Source organism: Nerophis ophidion, linkage group LG02, assembly GCF_033978795.1.
Source record: "Nerophis ophidion isolate RoL-2023_Sa linkage group LG02, RoL_Noph_v1.0, whole genome shotgun sequence".
Taxonomy (NCBI): Eukaryota; Metazoa; Chordata; class Actinopteri; order Syngnathiformes; family Syngnathidae; genus Nerophis; species Nerophis ophidion.
In genome coordinates this window covers 57,929,410-57,947,009 of record NC_084612.1, presented here as the reverse complement: position 1 = coordinate 57,947,009, position 17,600 = coordinate 57,929,410, and the positions used below count along the sequence as shown (strand labels likewise).

Here is a 17,600-nt window from a genome sequence, read left to right as displayed (position 1 = left end):
CTTTTAAATCCTGCAATGGCGCCCCATTATACACCTGCTGTGGATCTGTTTTATGTTTTATAAATTTATTTTTTATCATGTTCTGTTTGTGTTGTGTTGTTTGCTCAGTTCTCGCATTATCTTTTAACCCGCCCATTGTACAGCACTTTGGCTACCCCTGTGGTACATTTTAAATGTGCTGTATAAATAAAGTTGATTTGATTTGATGCTAAATACGAAGGTAATGGGTTCCATTTTTCTAGTCTTTGGTATGACTCGGCCAGGGTTTGAACTCACAACCTACCAATCTCAGGACAGACACTGTAACCCCAAGGCCACTGAGTAGGTGGAAATGTATCATTTGACTCATCTCTCAAGTCCCCCCACAAATGACATGCCTTATTGTGTGGCTAGAGCTTAGCTCCTTTTTGGCTTCTTGACCGGAGGTGTACCCCTGTGATATAATGACAAGGCGCCCCAAGAACCAGGAAAGTAAAACAGGTGGAGTCATTAGAACAGCCACAGTCCTCCCTCCACCCTACCGTCACTTTGGACTTTTTAGATTTTCCAAAACGTCCTGGAATCCGTTGTTTAATTCTGTCATGACTTGTTGGTGTTCTCCTGGTTTAGTGTTTTAGTTCCTGCCCTGTGCTTTATTTTGGCAGCTCTTCCGGTTTCGCTGGTGTTTCCCCCGTGCACCTTCCCTTCTGTCCTGGAGCACTTGCACACACCTGTTTGCTTTTGGCAATCAAGACTATCTAAGTTAAGCCTTTTGTTACCTTCGTTGGAAGGGATAGTCATTCATGTGGACACGCTTTCCACCTGCCATGAGTTTTGCTGTGTTCCAGCATTCCGTTATGTTGTTTTGCAACCTGATAGTTTTAGTTTTGTCTTTGCATAGCCTTCCCTATGCTTCGGCGCCTTCTTAACAGCACTCATCTTTGTTTGTTGAGGTACATGAACTACTTTCACCTGCACGTTGCCTCCTCGGTCTTCTGCATCTTGGGAACACGGCACTAATCGCCGACATGCAACCCGAGCGTCACAGATTCATTGATACCAGGTGGGAGGCAAAATCATTACTGAACGAAGGAGGGAAGTTTCAAGCTGACGCCTCAAAAACACAACCAACATGCTTTTGTCGAAATGTCCTTTATCAATTAAGACGACGTCTAGGAAAATCAATAATGCCTCACCTTGGCCGTATTTAGACACATGTATGCGTTTAGAAAAACACGACGCCGGAAACCTTCGTTTTTCATTTGTTTACTTGGTAAATCAACATCCAAACTGTTCTCAACATCTAAGTCGTTAAACACAAATTTACTCAGTGGCTTGGTGGTTAGAGCAGTGATCCCCAACCACCGGGCTGCGTCTCGGTACCCGGCCGTGGCCCAAATGGTACTGGGCCGCAGAATAATTTTTCATTCATTTTCATTTAATTTTTTTTTTTTTTTTTTTTTTTATTAATTCAACATAAAAAACACAATATACACTTACAATTAGTGCACCAACCACAAAAACCTCTCTTTTTCATGACAAAAACGTCCCTTTTTCATGACAAAGAAAAAAAAAAAAAAAAGTATTCCAATGGGTTAATGTGGAAATAGTGTCAAAGCACTTTAAGAACCTTGAAGGTAGAAAACCGCGATACAAGTAAAACCCATTTACCATTTAAATGTTCCCAAACAACAAACACTTTTTTTGTCAAGATCTAAAAAGCCACTATTTATATTTACTGTCGGCGAAGACATTTATTAGCATTATAGAGGTGGGCCAAAGAAAAGGCAAACAAAAATACATGAATACAGTGGGGTATGGGGACCCCCAGAGGGAGTTGCAGGGTCTCCCCAGTTAAATGATCGACAATTAAAGGCCTACTGAAACCCACTACTACCGACCACGCAGTCTGATAGTTTATATATTAATGATGAAATATTAACATTGCAACACATGCCAATACGGCCTTTTTAGTTGACTAGATTGCAATTTTATATTGCCCGTAAGTTTCTTGTTGAAAACGTCGCGGAATGATGACGCATACGCGTGACGTCACGGACTGTCAGGAAATATTAGCGCTGCACCACTCGCGGCTAAAAGTCGTCTGCTTTAACCGCATAATTACACTGTATTTTGGACATCTGTGTTGGTAAATCTTTGTCGATTTGTTGATTTATTAATGGAGACTATAAAGAACAATGCTGTTGGTGGAAAGCGGTGGATTGCAGCTGTCTTTAGCACCGATACACAGCCGGTGTTTCTTTGTTTGTTGTGAAGCAGAGCGGTCAAGCGAACATGTTTTCTCTACGTCAACCAGCATGTTTTTGGTTGGGGAAATTGTGACATATATCTTACCGGAGACATCAGTGGATTTTTCGTCGTCCTGCAGCAGCCGTCAAAAAAGGCAGCTGTGAGCTTGGCTCCTCGGCTTCTCTCTGAGACACTGCGTGTTCACCGCAGCCATCCAACCTCGAGGTATGTCTTTACAATTTTTAAAATCTCACCAAAACACTATTAAAACAATAAGCAAATAAGGGATCTTCTGTCATGCCTGTAAATCAGGTTTATGTTTGGTCACGTTTTTTTTGGTTTTTGGACTCTTGCTTCACGTTTTGCACTTCCTGGTTTTGTTTATTTCCATGCCAACCCATTAGTTTCCACCTGGTCCCCTTAGTCACGCCCCGTTCTTCAGCCTCTCACACCTGGTTCTAATTACCACAGCAGTATTTAAGTTATTTGTTTTCCTTTCCTCGGCCTGGCTTCTTTACCTACTGGACTGTGTTGAATACTCATGACCACGCACCTACTTTTCTTACCCTCATGCTTTGCCACGCTGTTTGTTTGACCACGCCACGTAATACTTCTTTATTTATCAATCAATCAATCAATCAATGTTTACTTATATAGCCCTAAATCACTAGTGTCTCAAAGGGCTGCACAAACCACCACGACATCCTCGGTAGGAAAACTCACACCCAGTGGGACATTGGTGACAATAATGACCCAGTGGGACGTCGGTGACAATGATGACTATGAGAACCTTAGAGAGGAGGAAAGCAATGGATGTCGAGCGGATCCAACATGATACTGTGAAAGTTCAATCCACAATGGATACAACACAGTCGCGAGAGTCCAGTCCAAAGAGGATCCAAGACACAGCAGCGAGAGTCCCGTTCACAGCGGAGCCAGCAGGAAACCATCCCAAGCGTAGGCGGACCAGCAGCGCAGAGATGTCCCCAGCCGATACACAGGCGAGCAGTACATGGCCACCGGATCGGACCGGACCCCCTCCACACGGGAGAGTGGGACATAGAAGAAAAAGAAAAGAAACGGCAGATCAACTGGTCTAAAAAGGGAGTCTATTTAAAGGCTAGAGTATACAAATGAGTTTTAAGGTGAGACTTAAATGCTTCTACTGAGGTGGCATCGCGAACTGTTACCGGGAGGGCATTCCAGAGTACTGGAGCCCGAACGGAAAATGATCTATAGCCCGCAGACTTTTTTTGGGCTTTGGGAATCACTAATAAGCCGGAGTCCTTTGAACGCAGATTTCTTGCCGGGACATATGGTACAATACAATCGGCAAGATAAGATGGAGCTAGACCGTGTAGTATTTTATACGTAAGTAGTAAAACCTTAAAGTCACATCTTAAGTGCACAGGAAGCCAGTGCAGGTGAGCCAGTACAGGCGTAATGTGATCAAACTTTCTTGTTCTTGTCAAAAGTCTAGCAGCCGCATTTTGTACCAACTGTAATCTTTTAATGCTAGACATGGGGAGACCCGAAAATAATACGTTACAGTAGTCGAGGCGAGACGTAACAAACGCATGGATAATGATCTCAGCGTCTTTAGTGGACAGAATGGAGCGAATTTTAGCGATATTACGGAGATGAAAGAAGGCCGTTTTAGTAACGCTTTTAATGTGTGCCTCAAAGGAGAGAGTTGGGTCGAAGATAATACCCAGATTCTTTACCGTGTCGCCTTGTTTAATTGTTTGGTTGTCAAATGTTAGAGTTGTATTATTAAATAGAGTTCGGTGTCTAGCAGGACCGATAATCAGCATTTCCGTTTTTTTGGCGTTGAGTTGCAAAAAGTTAGCGGACATCCATTGTTTAATTTCATTAAGACATGCCTCCAGCTGACTACAATCCGGCGTGTTGGTCAGCTTTAGGGGCATGTAGAGTTGGGTGTCATCAGCATAACAGTGAAAGCTAATACCGTATTTGCGTATGATGTCACCTAGCGGCAGCATGTAGATGCTGAAGAGTGCAGGGCCAAGGACCGAACCCTGGGGAACTCCACACGTTACCTTAACGTAGTCCGAGGTCACATTGTTATGGGAGACACACTGCATCCTATCAGTAAGATAAGAGTTAAACCAAGACAGGGCTAAGTCTGACATACCAATTCGTGTTTTGATACGTTCTAATAAAATGTTATGATCGACGGTATCGAAAGCAGCGCTAAGATCGAGGAGCAGCAACAAAGATGATGCATCAGAATCCATCGTTAGCAATAGATCATTAGTCATTTTTGCGAGGGCTGTCTCCGTGGAGTGATTTGCCCTGAACCGGATTGAAAGGTTTCACATAGATTGTTAGACGCTAAGTGTTCATTTAACTGCTCCGCAACAATTTTTTCAAGGATTTTTGAAATAAAGGGAAGGTGAGACACCGGTCGGTAATTTACCATGAGGTCAGGATCGAGGTTAGGTCTTTTAAGAAGAGGATGTATAACCGCTTTTTTGAATGCTAGGGGAACAGTGCCCGAGGAGAGTGATAAGTTTATAATATTTAGCACTGATGGACCTAATAATACAAAGAGCTCCTTGATCAGTTTCCTAGGAAGAGGGTCAAGTAAACATGTTGTCTGTTTTATTCCATTTACACGTTGTAACAATTCCTCTAATGTTATTTCCTCAAAACGAGAGAAAGTATTTTGGAGGGTAGTATCCGCCGTATATACAATCGTGTCAGTGTTAATAGAACCCCGTTGTAGCTGGGACGCATTGTCTTTAATCTCCTTTCTAATGACTTCAATTTTCTTACTAAAGAATTGCATAAAGTCATCAGCTGAGTGGGTTGAGCTACTGGAAGGAGTCCCTTGTTGGGTTAGCGATGCTACCGTACTAAACAAAAATTTAGGATCGTTTTTATTACGGTGGATGAGATTTGAGTAATATTTAGCTTTAGCTAAGGTAAGCATGCGTTTATAAGTTATTAAACCATCACTCCATGCTTGATGGTGCACCTCAAGTTTAGTCGTGCGCCATTTGCGTTCCAGCTTTCTACATAATAATTTCTGAGCTCTAGTTTCTTCTGTAAACCACGGGGTGCGCTTTTTTGGAGCCTTTTTTAACTTTAGCGGTGCTATGTTATCAATGGTTTCGCGCAGGGCGTCGTTAAAGTTGTTAGTGAGGTTATCAATAGAGCCCACATACTTTGGGAATGGTGCCATTACCGAGGGCAGTAGGTCAGCAAGAGTTGTCGTTGTGGCTGTATTAATGTTGCGGCTGCTATAGCAGTTATTATTATTATTAGTTTGACGAACATGCGTCTGAACCTCGAATTTTATAAGGTAATGATCAGACAATACTTTAGTATACGGGAGTATCGTAACTTTGGAAACGGTGATGCCCTTGACAAGCACTAGGTCTATCGTATTACCGTTGCAATGCGTGGGTTCATTTATTATTTGTGTGAGACCACAGCTATCAATTACAGTCTGGAGCGCTACGCACGGTGGGTCCGATGGGGTATTCATATGGATATTAAAGTCCCCCATTATGATTATATTATCGGCGTGTGTCACTAGATCAGCAACGAACTCTGAGAATTCATTAATAAAGTCCGAATAGGGCCCTGGGGGGCGGTAGATAACAGCCAGGTGTAGAGGCAGCGGTGTGACAGACCTCATAGTAAGCACCTCAAACGATTTATATTTATTATTTATGTTAGGACTAAGGTTAAAGTTTTTGTTGTATATTAGTGCAACCCCCCCACCCCTTTTGAGCGGACGGGCAATATGCGCATGTGTAAAGTTAGGAGGACATGCCTCATTTAGCGCAAAAAAGTCATTTGGTTTAAGCCAGGTTTCGCTGAGACCGATGACGTTAAGATTGTTGTCTCTGATAATATCATTAACTAACAACGTTTTAAGAGACAATGATCTTATGTTTAAAAAAACTATATTATAGGTAGTGGGCTGTTTTAGGGAGTTTTTGATCAAATTATCCGTAGTAGCAATATTAATAATGTTGTGTTTATTATGCCCAGTGCATTTAGTATAGTTACGACCATATCTAGGAATTGATACGACAGGAATTTTCTGATTGTTTGATTGTTGCTTTGATAAACTGCACGCATCATGTTTAGCCACCTCAGTAACGGGGATTTTCCGATTGTTTGTTTGTTGCTTTGATAAACTGCACACATCATGGTTAGCCACCTCAGTAACGGGGATTTTCCGATTGTTTGTTTGTTGCTTTGATAAACTGCACGCATCATAGTTAGCCACCTCAGTAAAACACATGTCTAACTCTGAAACACTCAAAGCAGAAAAAACTTGTTCTAATTTAACAGACTCCTTACCCAGACCAGTAGTCTCGCATTTTCCATCTAAATCCGTCTTCGGGATGGAGGAAAGTGGTGTTCTGTGGGGATTAGCCTTCTGCTTTGTTTTTAGCCCCGCTCGGCATCCGCGTTTCCGATCACATATGCCTCAGTGCTAGTTTTTGGTTTGCCATGTGCCTTTTATAGTATCTTCTGTTTGTTTTGTAGATACTATTGCCATTGTGCTGTTTTTGTTCTAAGTTTCAGCATAGATTATTATCCGCCACCGAGCGTGCTTTTTGTTTTGCCTTTTTGTATTATAGTGTATAAATAAAAACCATGTACTTACATTCACGTCTCGCCCGTTCGAATCATCCTTTGTGTAGAAGAAGCAAAATAAATCCATGTCACATTCCTGACATCTTCCAGAATTATCCTAGTAGATGTGTCTAATTACATCTGAAACGCTCACACTGCCGCCGCCCGGAGCATCACTTTTTTTTTTTTTTTCTGGTCCTTCACTATCAATATCCTAATTCACGGATCTTTCAACCTCGCTCAAATCAATGGGGAAATTGTTGCTTTCTCGGTCCGAATTGCTCTTACTGCAGGTGGCTCCCATTATAAACAATGTGAAATTGTGTGGAGCCCTGCAACTCGTGACGACACGCGCACATACTTCCGGTAAAGGCAGGGCTTTTTTATTAAAGTTGCAAACTTTATCGTCGATGTTGTCCACTAAATCTTTTCAGCAAAAATATGGCAATATCGCGAAATGATCAAGTATGACACATAGAATGGACCTGCTATTCCCGTTTGAATAAGAAAATCTCATTTCAGTAGGCCTTTAATAGTAATAGACCCTTATGAGCTCCATTTGGTTTTATTTGTACACTCTTGGTTACGGTGGGAGAGGGGTTTGTGACAATACGAAGGTCTGGGGTTCTATTCTGTGCTTGGGATCTTTCTGTGTGGAGTTTGCATGTTCTTCCCGTGACTGCGTGGGTTCCCTCCAGGTACTCCGGCTTCCTCCCACCACCAAAAACATGCACCTGGGGATAGGTTGATTGGCAACACTAAATTGTTTCCTAGTGTGTGAATGTGAGTTTGAATGTTTTCTGTCTATCTGTGTTGGCCCTGTGATGAGGGCGACTTGTCCAGGGTGTACCCCGCCATCCGACTGAATGCAGCTGAGATAGGCTCCAGCGACCCCAAAAGGGACAAGCTGTAGAAAATGAATGAATGGACTCTTGGTTACAATAAAATGTATATTATACATGTAGGCCCATAGAAAGAAATGTCAGTAAATGGGGATTTGGAGCTTAATGCATGCCAACTGAGGGTCCTTAAAATTAAAATGGGTGATAATAATCACTGCTGGAGCCATCTTCTCTTATGTGGGTCCCTGCCGTATATGTTCAAACGGGGATCAGTGGAGCTAATGAGTGTTAATTTAATATGTAGTGTTGATGTATGTAGCTTGCTACAGATCTCTGGGGATAATTTCTCCAGTACTTTAGCTGCATTTAATCCCGAGTAACTGGTAGTTAAGTTTACTCCGTTTTCCAAGTAGCTCGCCCATCACTGACACAATTTTGCATCAATCTGTCATGACTTAATGTGTATCTGCAAGGATTTTCATTGATGTTATCCTTCAAATATTTCTCTGCAGCTTTTGACCTTACTGTAGTTGCATTATGTACAAGTATAGCCAAGTTGAATACACATTTAAACACATTTATCCTTTCGGGCAGAATCATTTTTTTTGTCAAGGTTATACCTTGTATATCAATATATAAAAAAAAAAAATCATTTGAAAACCTTTAACTGTATTAGAGAAATGTTTTAAAGGCCTACTGAAATGAGATTTTCTTATTCAAACGGGGATAGCAGTTCCATTCTATGTGTCATACTTGATCATTTCGCGATATTGCCCTATTTTTGCTGAAAGGATTTAGTAGAACATCGACGATAAAGTTCGCAACTTTTGACCGCTAATAAAAAAGCCTTGCTTTTACCGGAAGTAGCAGACGATGTGCGCGTGACGTCACCGGTGCGAGGGGTCCTCACATCCTCACATTGTTTATAATCATAGCCTCCAGCAGCAAGAGCTATTCAGACCGAGAAAGCGACAATTTCCCCATTAATTTGAGCGAGGATGAAAGATTTGTGGATGAGGAAAGTTAGAGTGAGGCACTAAAAAAAAAAAGTGACGGCTTCGGGCGGCGGAATTGGTAGCGTTTCAGGTGTAATTAGACACATTTACTAGGATAATTCTTGAAAATTCCTTATCTGCTTATTGTGTTAATAGTATTTTAGTGAGATTAGATGAGTAAAGTCATACCTGAAAGTCGGATGGCTTCAGTGAACGCTAGTGTCTCAGAGAGAAGCCGATGAGGAGCCAAGATCACAGCTACAGGAGAATGTCCCATAATCCACTGAAGTCTCCGGTAAGAGCCGACAATTTTCCCATCTTGCTGGTTGACGTAGAGAAACATGTTCGCTTGACCGCTCTGTGTTAAAGCTTCACTACAAAGAAACACCGGCTGTGTCTCGTGTGCTAAAGGCAGCTGCAACCCACCGCTTTCCACCAACAGCATTCTCATTTATAGTCTCCATTATCAATTGAATAAATTGCAATAGATTTAGCAACACAGATGTACAAATTACTGTGTAATTACGCCATGAAAAGAGACGACTTTTAGCCGTAAGTGGTGCTGGGCTAAAATGTCCCCTCCAACCAATAACGTCACAAACACGCGTCATCATTCCGCGACGTTTCCAATAAGGAACTCCGCGGGAAATTTAACATTGCAATTTAGTAAACTAAAAAGGCCGTATTGGCATGTGTTGCAATGTTAATATTTCATCATTGATATATAAACTATCAGACTGCGTGGTCGGTCGTAGTGGGTTTCAGTAGGCCTTTAAACGTGTGAATATGAAATCCTCATCTCTTGTGGTGGTAAATTATGCAGATCACAAGTGACTGATGAACTACCAGATAAAAGAGACATGTTCTCATTGAGATTACACTCTGGTATAACATCATGGAATGGATGCTTATTGGTGAGATGTAATGTTAGCTTTGAAATCTGCCCACACGTCTTTGTTGGAACCATCTATAATATTGATGCATTTGAGTGTCTGGACTGCAGACTCTCTGATTTTTCACTCCAGTGTGCACTCGCTTTATCTCCTGCGTCCCCTGAAATACTAATGCTTTATTGAGTACATTTTTTTTTTCCGGCCTGTGTTTGACTCCTAATATCACAAAGACGCACACTTTACATAAATTGAACATGAGCGGAAGTTCAAGTTCAATGTTCATACAAGCATTTGTGGAATATCTCTGTATTTACTCAAAAGCAACAGAAAATACCCGTCGTGGAATACAACGCTGGCTTATTTTACCATTCAGCACAAGGTGAGACTAAAAGCTAGTGTGATGTCAGGAGGTTCAAACCACATTTGAAGTTACTTCATTTCTTTCCCAAAATGACATTAAAGGCCTACTGAAATGAGATTTTCTTATTTAAACGGGGATAGCAGGTCCATTCTATGTGTCATACTTGATCATTTCGCGATATTGCCATATTTTTGCTGAAAGGATTTAGTAGAGAACATCCAGGATAAAGTTCGCAACTTTCGGTGCTAAGAGAAAAGCCCTGCATCTACCGGAAATCGCAGACGATGACGTCACATGGTGATAGCTCCTCACATATTTACATTGATTTTAATGGGAGCCTCCAACAAAAAGTGCTATTTGGACCGAGAAAACGACAATTTCCCCATTAATTTGAGCGAGGATGAAAGATTTGTGTTTGAGGATATTGATAGCGACGGACTAGAAAAAAAAAAAAAAACGCGATTGCATTGGGACAGATTCAGATGTTTTTAGACACATTTACTAGGATAATTCTGGGAAATCCCTTATCTTTCTATTGTGTTGCTAGTGTTTTATTGAGTTTAACAGTACCTGATAGTCGGAGGTGTGTCTCCACGGGTGTCTTGACGCCAGTGTCTCAAGGGAGTCGACGGCAGCTTTATGGACGGCACAAGCTCAGCTTTTCTCTTTTAAGAAGCGACTTTTTAACCACAATTTTCTCACCGAAACCTGCTGGTTGACATTCCGTCGTGATTCATGTTCGCTTGACCGCTCTGATCCATTTTAAATTTTCACCTCCAGGAATTTTAAACAAGGAATCACCGTGTGTTTGTGTGGCTAAGGGCTAAAGCTTCCCAACTCCATCTTTCTACTTTAACTTCTCCAATATTAATTGAACAAATTGCAAAAGATTCAGCAACACAGATCTCCAAAATACTGTGTAATTATGCGGTTAACGCAGACGACTTTTAGCTGTGTGTGTGCGCAGCGCTAATACTTCCTAAAAACCCGTGACGTCTTGCGTACACGTCATCATTACACGACGTTTTCAAGGTGAAACTCCCGGGAAATTTAAAATTCCAATTTAGTAAACTAAAAAGGCCGTATTGGCATGTGTTGCAATGTTAATATTTCATCATTGAAATATAAACTATCAGACTGCGTGGTGGGTAGTAGTGGGTTTCAGTAGGCCTTTAAAAGCTTGGGTAAGTGTAATGTTAGATCCAGGCCGGCCGGTGGCATGAAAACACAACTACTAGGTGACCACATGATCATGGTGTGGATTAACTACGATCAAAGTATTGGACAGGACGTCTGAAATGTGTAAATAAAGTGGTACTTTATATAAGAAAACAATGGGGATACAAAACTGTATTTTTATATTGTTATCATCTGTCTTTCATTCATTCGTATCAATCTCAACAACTACAATGCACCTGGTCCCGGTCTTTTTTACATCCGGTTTGCCGCACTGAATTGTGGAACATGCAGTTTCTTAGTTAACCCTTCATTCGGCTATGAAGTAGAAAACAACTCAATTCAGTATCAGCAATTAACCCTTGTGTAATGTTCATATTGTTGTTACTTACAATCAAACACTTTTATGTTAAAATACTGAAAAGCTGTTTACCTTAGCCCAATAAACCTCTGTTCAGTAGTTTTACATAAAAGTGTTTGATTGTGAGGCATTAAAAGGCATAAAATACAACGGGTGCATCAGACACACAAACGCTGGCTGAGTAACAACAACATGAACGTTGCACGGAAAATTTATCTGCCAGTTTCTGCATCGCACAGGGATTCTTCTTTTGTGTTTTCTGCACCTGCGATTCCCACACAAGTTTGCAACATTGTTTGTCAACACTGTCTGCTCTCATTTTCTCGCACATTTGACCCTCTGATGCTCTGTGTACCTACACTCTGTCCTCCTGTCTAGGCCTGCTGTGTGTGTGTGTGTGTGTGTGTGTGTGTGTTTGTGTGTGTGTGTGTGGCACACAGAATATCAATTTCCACACTTCTATTAGGACCCTGACATCTTATATGTAATAAAAGTGTGTAGGGGGGTGTATGGTGTGTGGTCATTAAATATCTATTCCAATATATGTCCTTCACAGAAAATGAGCCAAAGTCAGTGAGACTCAGTTTGAAAAAGTAATTCATTGTATCATTTTTCTTTTAATAAAAAATTAAAACGGTTCCCACAGACCCGAACACCACACCAAACTTATGGGTTGTGAATTACATAACCCATAAGTTGAAACACATGGTCCTGACATTTATAAAGATTTCCAAGCTTGTTTTTCTTTTGTACAAATCATTCCATAACCAAACCATAAAAGTCAACGTCAAACCAGTTACGATCCAATCAATATTAATCAAATGGAGCCTATCTCAGCTGCATTCGGGCGGAAGGCAGGTACACCCTGGACAAGTCGTCACCTCATCGCAGTATATATACTGTATATACATATATATATATATATATATTAGTATTAGTGCTAGGAATTTTCAAAATGGGGTCCCAGAGACCATATCAAGTCATAAAAATGGGGCCCCACATTTAATGTTTGGGGTAATTTTTTTCTGTAAGCCTTTTGAAAACAAATGATAAATGTATGCATTATCCTGTTATAGCTCACATTCTCTATTGTTTTTTTTTTAAAAAGGTTGTAGTAAACATTATTTAATTCATTAAAAAAATATATACAAAAGAAAACACAGTTTTATGTATATGTAAATGTATTCCGTTTTAAACATTCATTCACGTTCTTCTCTCCTTCATGGATCTGAACTTTACTTCTGCCGGTATTGTTTTCTATATTTGTATTAAATCAGTTGTAGGTGTATTTATTTCGGTATAAAAGTGTAAAAAGTTGTTTGCTTTGGTCATGAAATTACGATCATGGTGCGCCAGAGCATATATGCATATGACAAATTAAATAGATTACTCTCACCTGTATGTAGATCATCAGTCGTTTAAAAACCGCCACATCTACAGGTTATGGGTTATGACCGAAAAGACGAAATGTACGGGTACAAGCGGCCGTAATGACTTTCCCATGTCGGGTGGTGGCGCTCTACCTTAGACAGAGCTCCTCCACATCAAGAAGAGCCAGATGACGTGGTTCGGGTATCAAGTCAGAATGCATCCAAAACACCTCCCGAGGTGTTTAGGGCGAGACTATGTCTCTCAGCTGGCCTGGAAACACCTTAATGATCCTCTGGGAAGAGCTCGACAAAGTTGCTGGGGATATGGAAGTCTGAGCTTCTCTGCTTAGACTGCTGTCCCCGCGACTCGCCTTCAGACAAGCGGGAATAACACGGATGTAGTTGTCCAATATAGACAATATGACATACATTTATAAAACAACAAATAAATAAGTTAAACAATTGTGGAAGTCACTTCTTAGCAGTTCCACTGAAGACACAGCACAAGAGTCTAGCGTGCAGGTTTAACAAGGTTTTTAATGTTTTTTTCAATGATTGGTTTTTCTCCCAGAACATGACTTTTCAGTCATGTCCGTATCCTCCTCTCCCCTCTGCTCCTGGCCGCCTACTGTTAAAGACAGCAGATGATTAGATTAACACATACCACCTGTGAAATCCAATCACCTGCCAGCTGTGTCTCGCCGTTAGCACATGCCCCTCCCCTGCTTGATGGTGCTCGACCTCAGTGCTGTGGACAGCGGCGGTGACTTTTCCTCCTGCAAGCAGCGCTGATCACACTTCCCCCCCACAATAATATTTTAAGATTATAACATGTAAAAATTGATCTAACTGTGCTTCCAGATCATCAAGTTGGAAAGACCCGGTGATCGATAGATGGGAGTGTACACATGCAAAATGAAACTGGTTTACAATCACATAATCTAAATATGTTAATCGCATCTTTAAAAACTCCCCCCCCCCCCCCCCCCCCAAAAAAAAACAAAAAAAAAGATTTTACATGAATTTTCAAAACATACTTTCAACCAAATTGGGTCAACTACAGGGAAGGCATGGCACGGTTGGAAGAGTGGCCGTGCCAGCAGCCTGAGAGTTCCTGGTTCAATCCCCACCTTCTACCAACCTCGTCACGTCCGTTGTGTCCTTGAGCAAGACACTTCACCCTTGCTCCTGATGCATACTTGCCAACCTTGAGACCTCCGATTTCGGGAGGTGGGGGGACGTGGTCGGCTGTGGGGCGGAGGCGTGGTTGGGGTGGGGGGCGTGGTTAAGAGGGGTGGTGTATAATTCACCAACTCGAGTGTTTCATATATATTTCATATATATATATATATATATATATATATATATATATATATATATATATATGTATGAATATATATATGTGTATGGAATACTTGACTTTAAGTGAATTCTAGCTTTATATATTTATTTTATTATATATATATATATATAAATAAAATAAATACTTGAATTCCAGACGGCACCTATCAAATACACAGTAATAAAAACACAGTTGTTCCACTAACTGTACTGTGCTTGCTGGTTACTAAAAAACAACAACAACACTTACCTTTCACTATTTGAGTAACCTTTGTTCTGCCATTTGCGTATTGGCGAGCGATCTCCGAATCCGGGAACATCCTTCACGGATTTGTTGTAGACATCCGCAAATGAGAACGGGATGTTGCTTCCAGCTATCAGCATAGCCATCTTTGTCTCAGCATAAGATACACCATCGGGTCTCCATTTTGCGAGGTGGGCCATAATACTGGGTTGTGAACGATGCTGCGCTGCGGACGCTTTGTGCTTTGCTGACTGACCGTTCATGGCCGTGTTCAATGGAGAAGTCTGTTCTACAAAATTTACAGGCAACATACCCCTTCCCCTTCGAACTCTCCTGGATAAACTGAAATTCTTGTTTCCAATCGTTCTGGAACAAGCAAGCGTATTTCTTCATTTTGCCCGTCGACGGTGTAATATATTGGGTTGGAGTCAATAGCCAGGCAACGTGATGAAGTTACGTCTCTTTACTGTGGGCTTCAGAAAATACATTATACTGTATTCTATGTACAGTAGATGGCAGTATTGTCCTGTTTAAGAGGGTCACAACATTGAGTCAGGTTCTCATGGAGCTGGAGTGGGCGTGGCCTCCAGCTCTGTCTGAATTTCGGGAGATTTTCGGGAGAAAATTTGTCCCGGGAGGTTTTTGGGAGAGGCGCTGAATTTCGGGACTCTCCCAGAAAATCCGGGAAGGGTTGGCAAGTATGTCCTGATGGGCCGTGGTTAGGGCCTTGTTTGTCAGCTCCCTCCATCAGTGTCTGAATGTGTGTGTGAATGAGTGAATGTGGAAGTAGTGTCAAAGTGCTTTGGGTACCTTGAAGGTAGAAAATAACAATACAAATATGAACCATTTAATTAGTTTTTTAGTGAATGTTAAAATACTGAGTGTGTGTATGTGGGTCAATGGCGTTAGGTTTAGGATGGGGTGTGAGACCTTCAAGGGTGTCATAATGAAAAATAAGTAATATTAAATACCAAAATTGGGCCACAAACACAGTCTTGTTTAGGGTCACTAAAAGCCTACGCTGGGTTAAACCGTGTATTCTTTTCCGGTAGCCGTATACCAAGACTATTTTAGAGTCTTCCTTGCGACCTTTTAACATGTTCCAAAAAAATACAGGTTGATTGATTGATTTATTACATCATTGGGGTGATCCGGATCATCGTCTGGATTCAGGACTTTTTCACTATTGGGAGGTTGGGCCTGACAGATTTCTTGTCAAGACTAGGACTATGGTGTGATTTGTTTTCCCGTGGTGCAAAGCGACTGGATCGGACATGGCGTGAAGGTGACAGGCAACTACAGGCTTAAATAGAGGTGACGTGATTAACATGGGTGCATGAGTCCAAATGAATCAGGTACGTGACATGAGGACAGTTGAAAACTAATAAGTTGTCATGGAAACAAAGCAGGGAGTGAAAAAACAGGAACTGACAGAGTGCAAAAAACAAACAGAACATAGCCAAACTAAACATGATCACCAGGACATGACCGGTCTACACTTTCCGAGTGCTTTTATAGTTTTATGATAGGTTCATTGTCACAGAGAATGACAAAAAAATAATAATAATAAATGCCAGAAATAATTTAGGTCCACTCCTTTTAAGTGATGCTGTCCAAAACCGGAAAGTTTTGAGACTGTTGCTTGGCAACTTAGAAGTGTCAATTTTTTCCATCAATTTATATTGGAAACTGGAAACTGGCTTGGGCAGTGCTGGATCTAAATGTGTTTCTTTTGGAACCACCATTTTGTTGCCTTGGCTGTATGTTTTTTGTCCATGTTGAAAGACACACCATGACCCATATTTAGTGTTCTGGTTGAGGCTAGGACGTTTTCATCCAAGATTGAATGGCACGTGGTCTGCTCATCAGCCCCTCCAATGCGGCAACGACTTGGCAGAGAGATACTGTAACTCTGAAGCAGAATGTTGATCTGATGCCAAATTTTGGTTGCAGTTCTCAACTTGAGATTCTCTTAAGCCTTGTCTGAATTGTTGAGGTGTTTGTTGGCATGAACATGTATGTTCTTAAAGGCCTACTGAAATGAGATTTTCTTATTTAAACGGGGATAGCAGGTCCATTCTATGTGTCATACTTGACCGTTTCGCGATATTGCCATATTTTTGCTGAAAAGATTTAGCAGAGAACATCGACGATAAAGTTCGCAACTTTTGGTCGCTAACAGAAAAGCCCTGCCTTTACCGGAAGTCGCAGACGATGACGTCACATGTTGATGGCTCCTCACATCCTCACATTGTTTTTAATGGGAGCCTCCAACAAAAAGAGGTATTCGGACCGAGAAAACGACAATTTCCCCATTAATTTGAGCGAAGATGAAAGATCGTGTTTGAGGATATTGATAGCGACGGATTAGAAAAAAACAAACAAATTCAAGTTAAAAAAAAAAACGCGATTGCATTGGGACAGATTCAGATGATTTTAAACACATTTACTAAAATAATTCTGGAAAATCCCTTATCTTTCTATTGTGTTGCTAGTGTTTTAGTGAGTTTAATAGTACCTGATAGCCGGAAGGGTGTATCCACGGGTGTGTTGACGCCAGTGTCTGATGAAAGTCGACGGCAGCTGTACGGACGGCACAAGCTCAGCTGATCTCCGGTAATTGGCGACTTTTTACCACAATTTTCTCACCGAAAACTGCTTGTTGACAAATGGTCAGGATCCATGTTCGCTTGACCGCTCTGATCCATAGTAAAGCTTCACCTCCGGGAATTTTAAACAAGGAATCACCGTGCTGCGATGAGGTGGCGACTTGTCCAGGGTGTACCCTGCCTTCCGCCCGATTGTAGCTGAGATAGGCGCCAGCGCCCCCCGCGACCCCGAAAGGGAATAAGCGGTAGAAAATGGATGGATGGATGGATGGAATCACCGTGTTTTTGTGTGGCTAAAGGCTAAAGCTTCCCAACTCCATCGTTCTACTTTGACTTCTCCATTATTAATTGAACAAATTGCAAAATATTCAGCAACATAGATCTCCAAAATACTGTGTAATTATGCCGTTAAAGCAAACGACTTTTAGCTGTGTGTGTGCGCAGCACTAATATTTCCTAACAGTCCGTGACGTCAAGCGTACACGTCAGCGTTCCGCGACGTTTTCAACATGACACTTCGCGGGAAATTTAAAATTGCAATTTAGTAAACTAAAAATGT

At 41.3% G+C, this 17,600-nt stretch overlaps 1 protein-coding gene across 4 annotated transcripts in view; it reads left to right on the top strand.

Moving 5' to 3' along the window:
• The window catches only part of LOC133542939 (receptor-type tyrosine-protein phosphatase gamma-like), a 797,325-nt gene that overhangs the window by 511,265 nt on the left and 268,460 nt on the right, over nucleotides 1–17,600 (top strand). Inside the window, exon 1 of one of the 4 annotated variants that reach the window (XM_061887247.1) lies at nucleotides 685–1,042. The exons of the other annotated variants lie outside the window; for them this stretch is intronic. The gene's annotated coding sequence lies outside the window, so the exon portion shown is untranslated. Of the gene's footprint in view, nucleotides 1–684; nucleotides 1,043–17,600 lie in introns of those variants that run through there. 4 annotated transcript variants of the gene reach the window in all.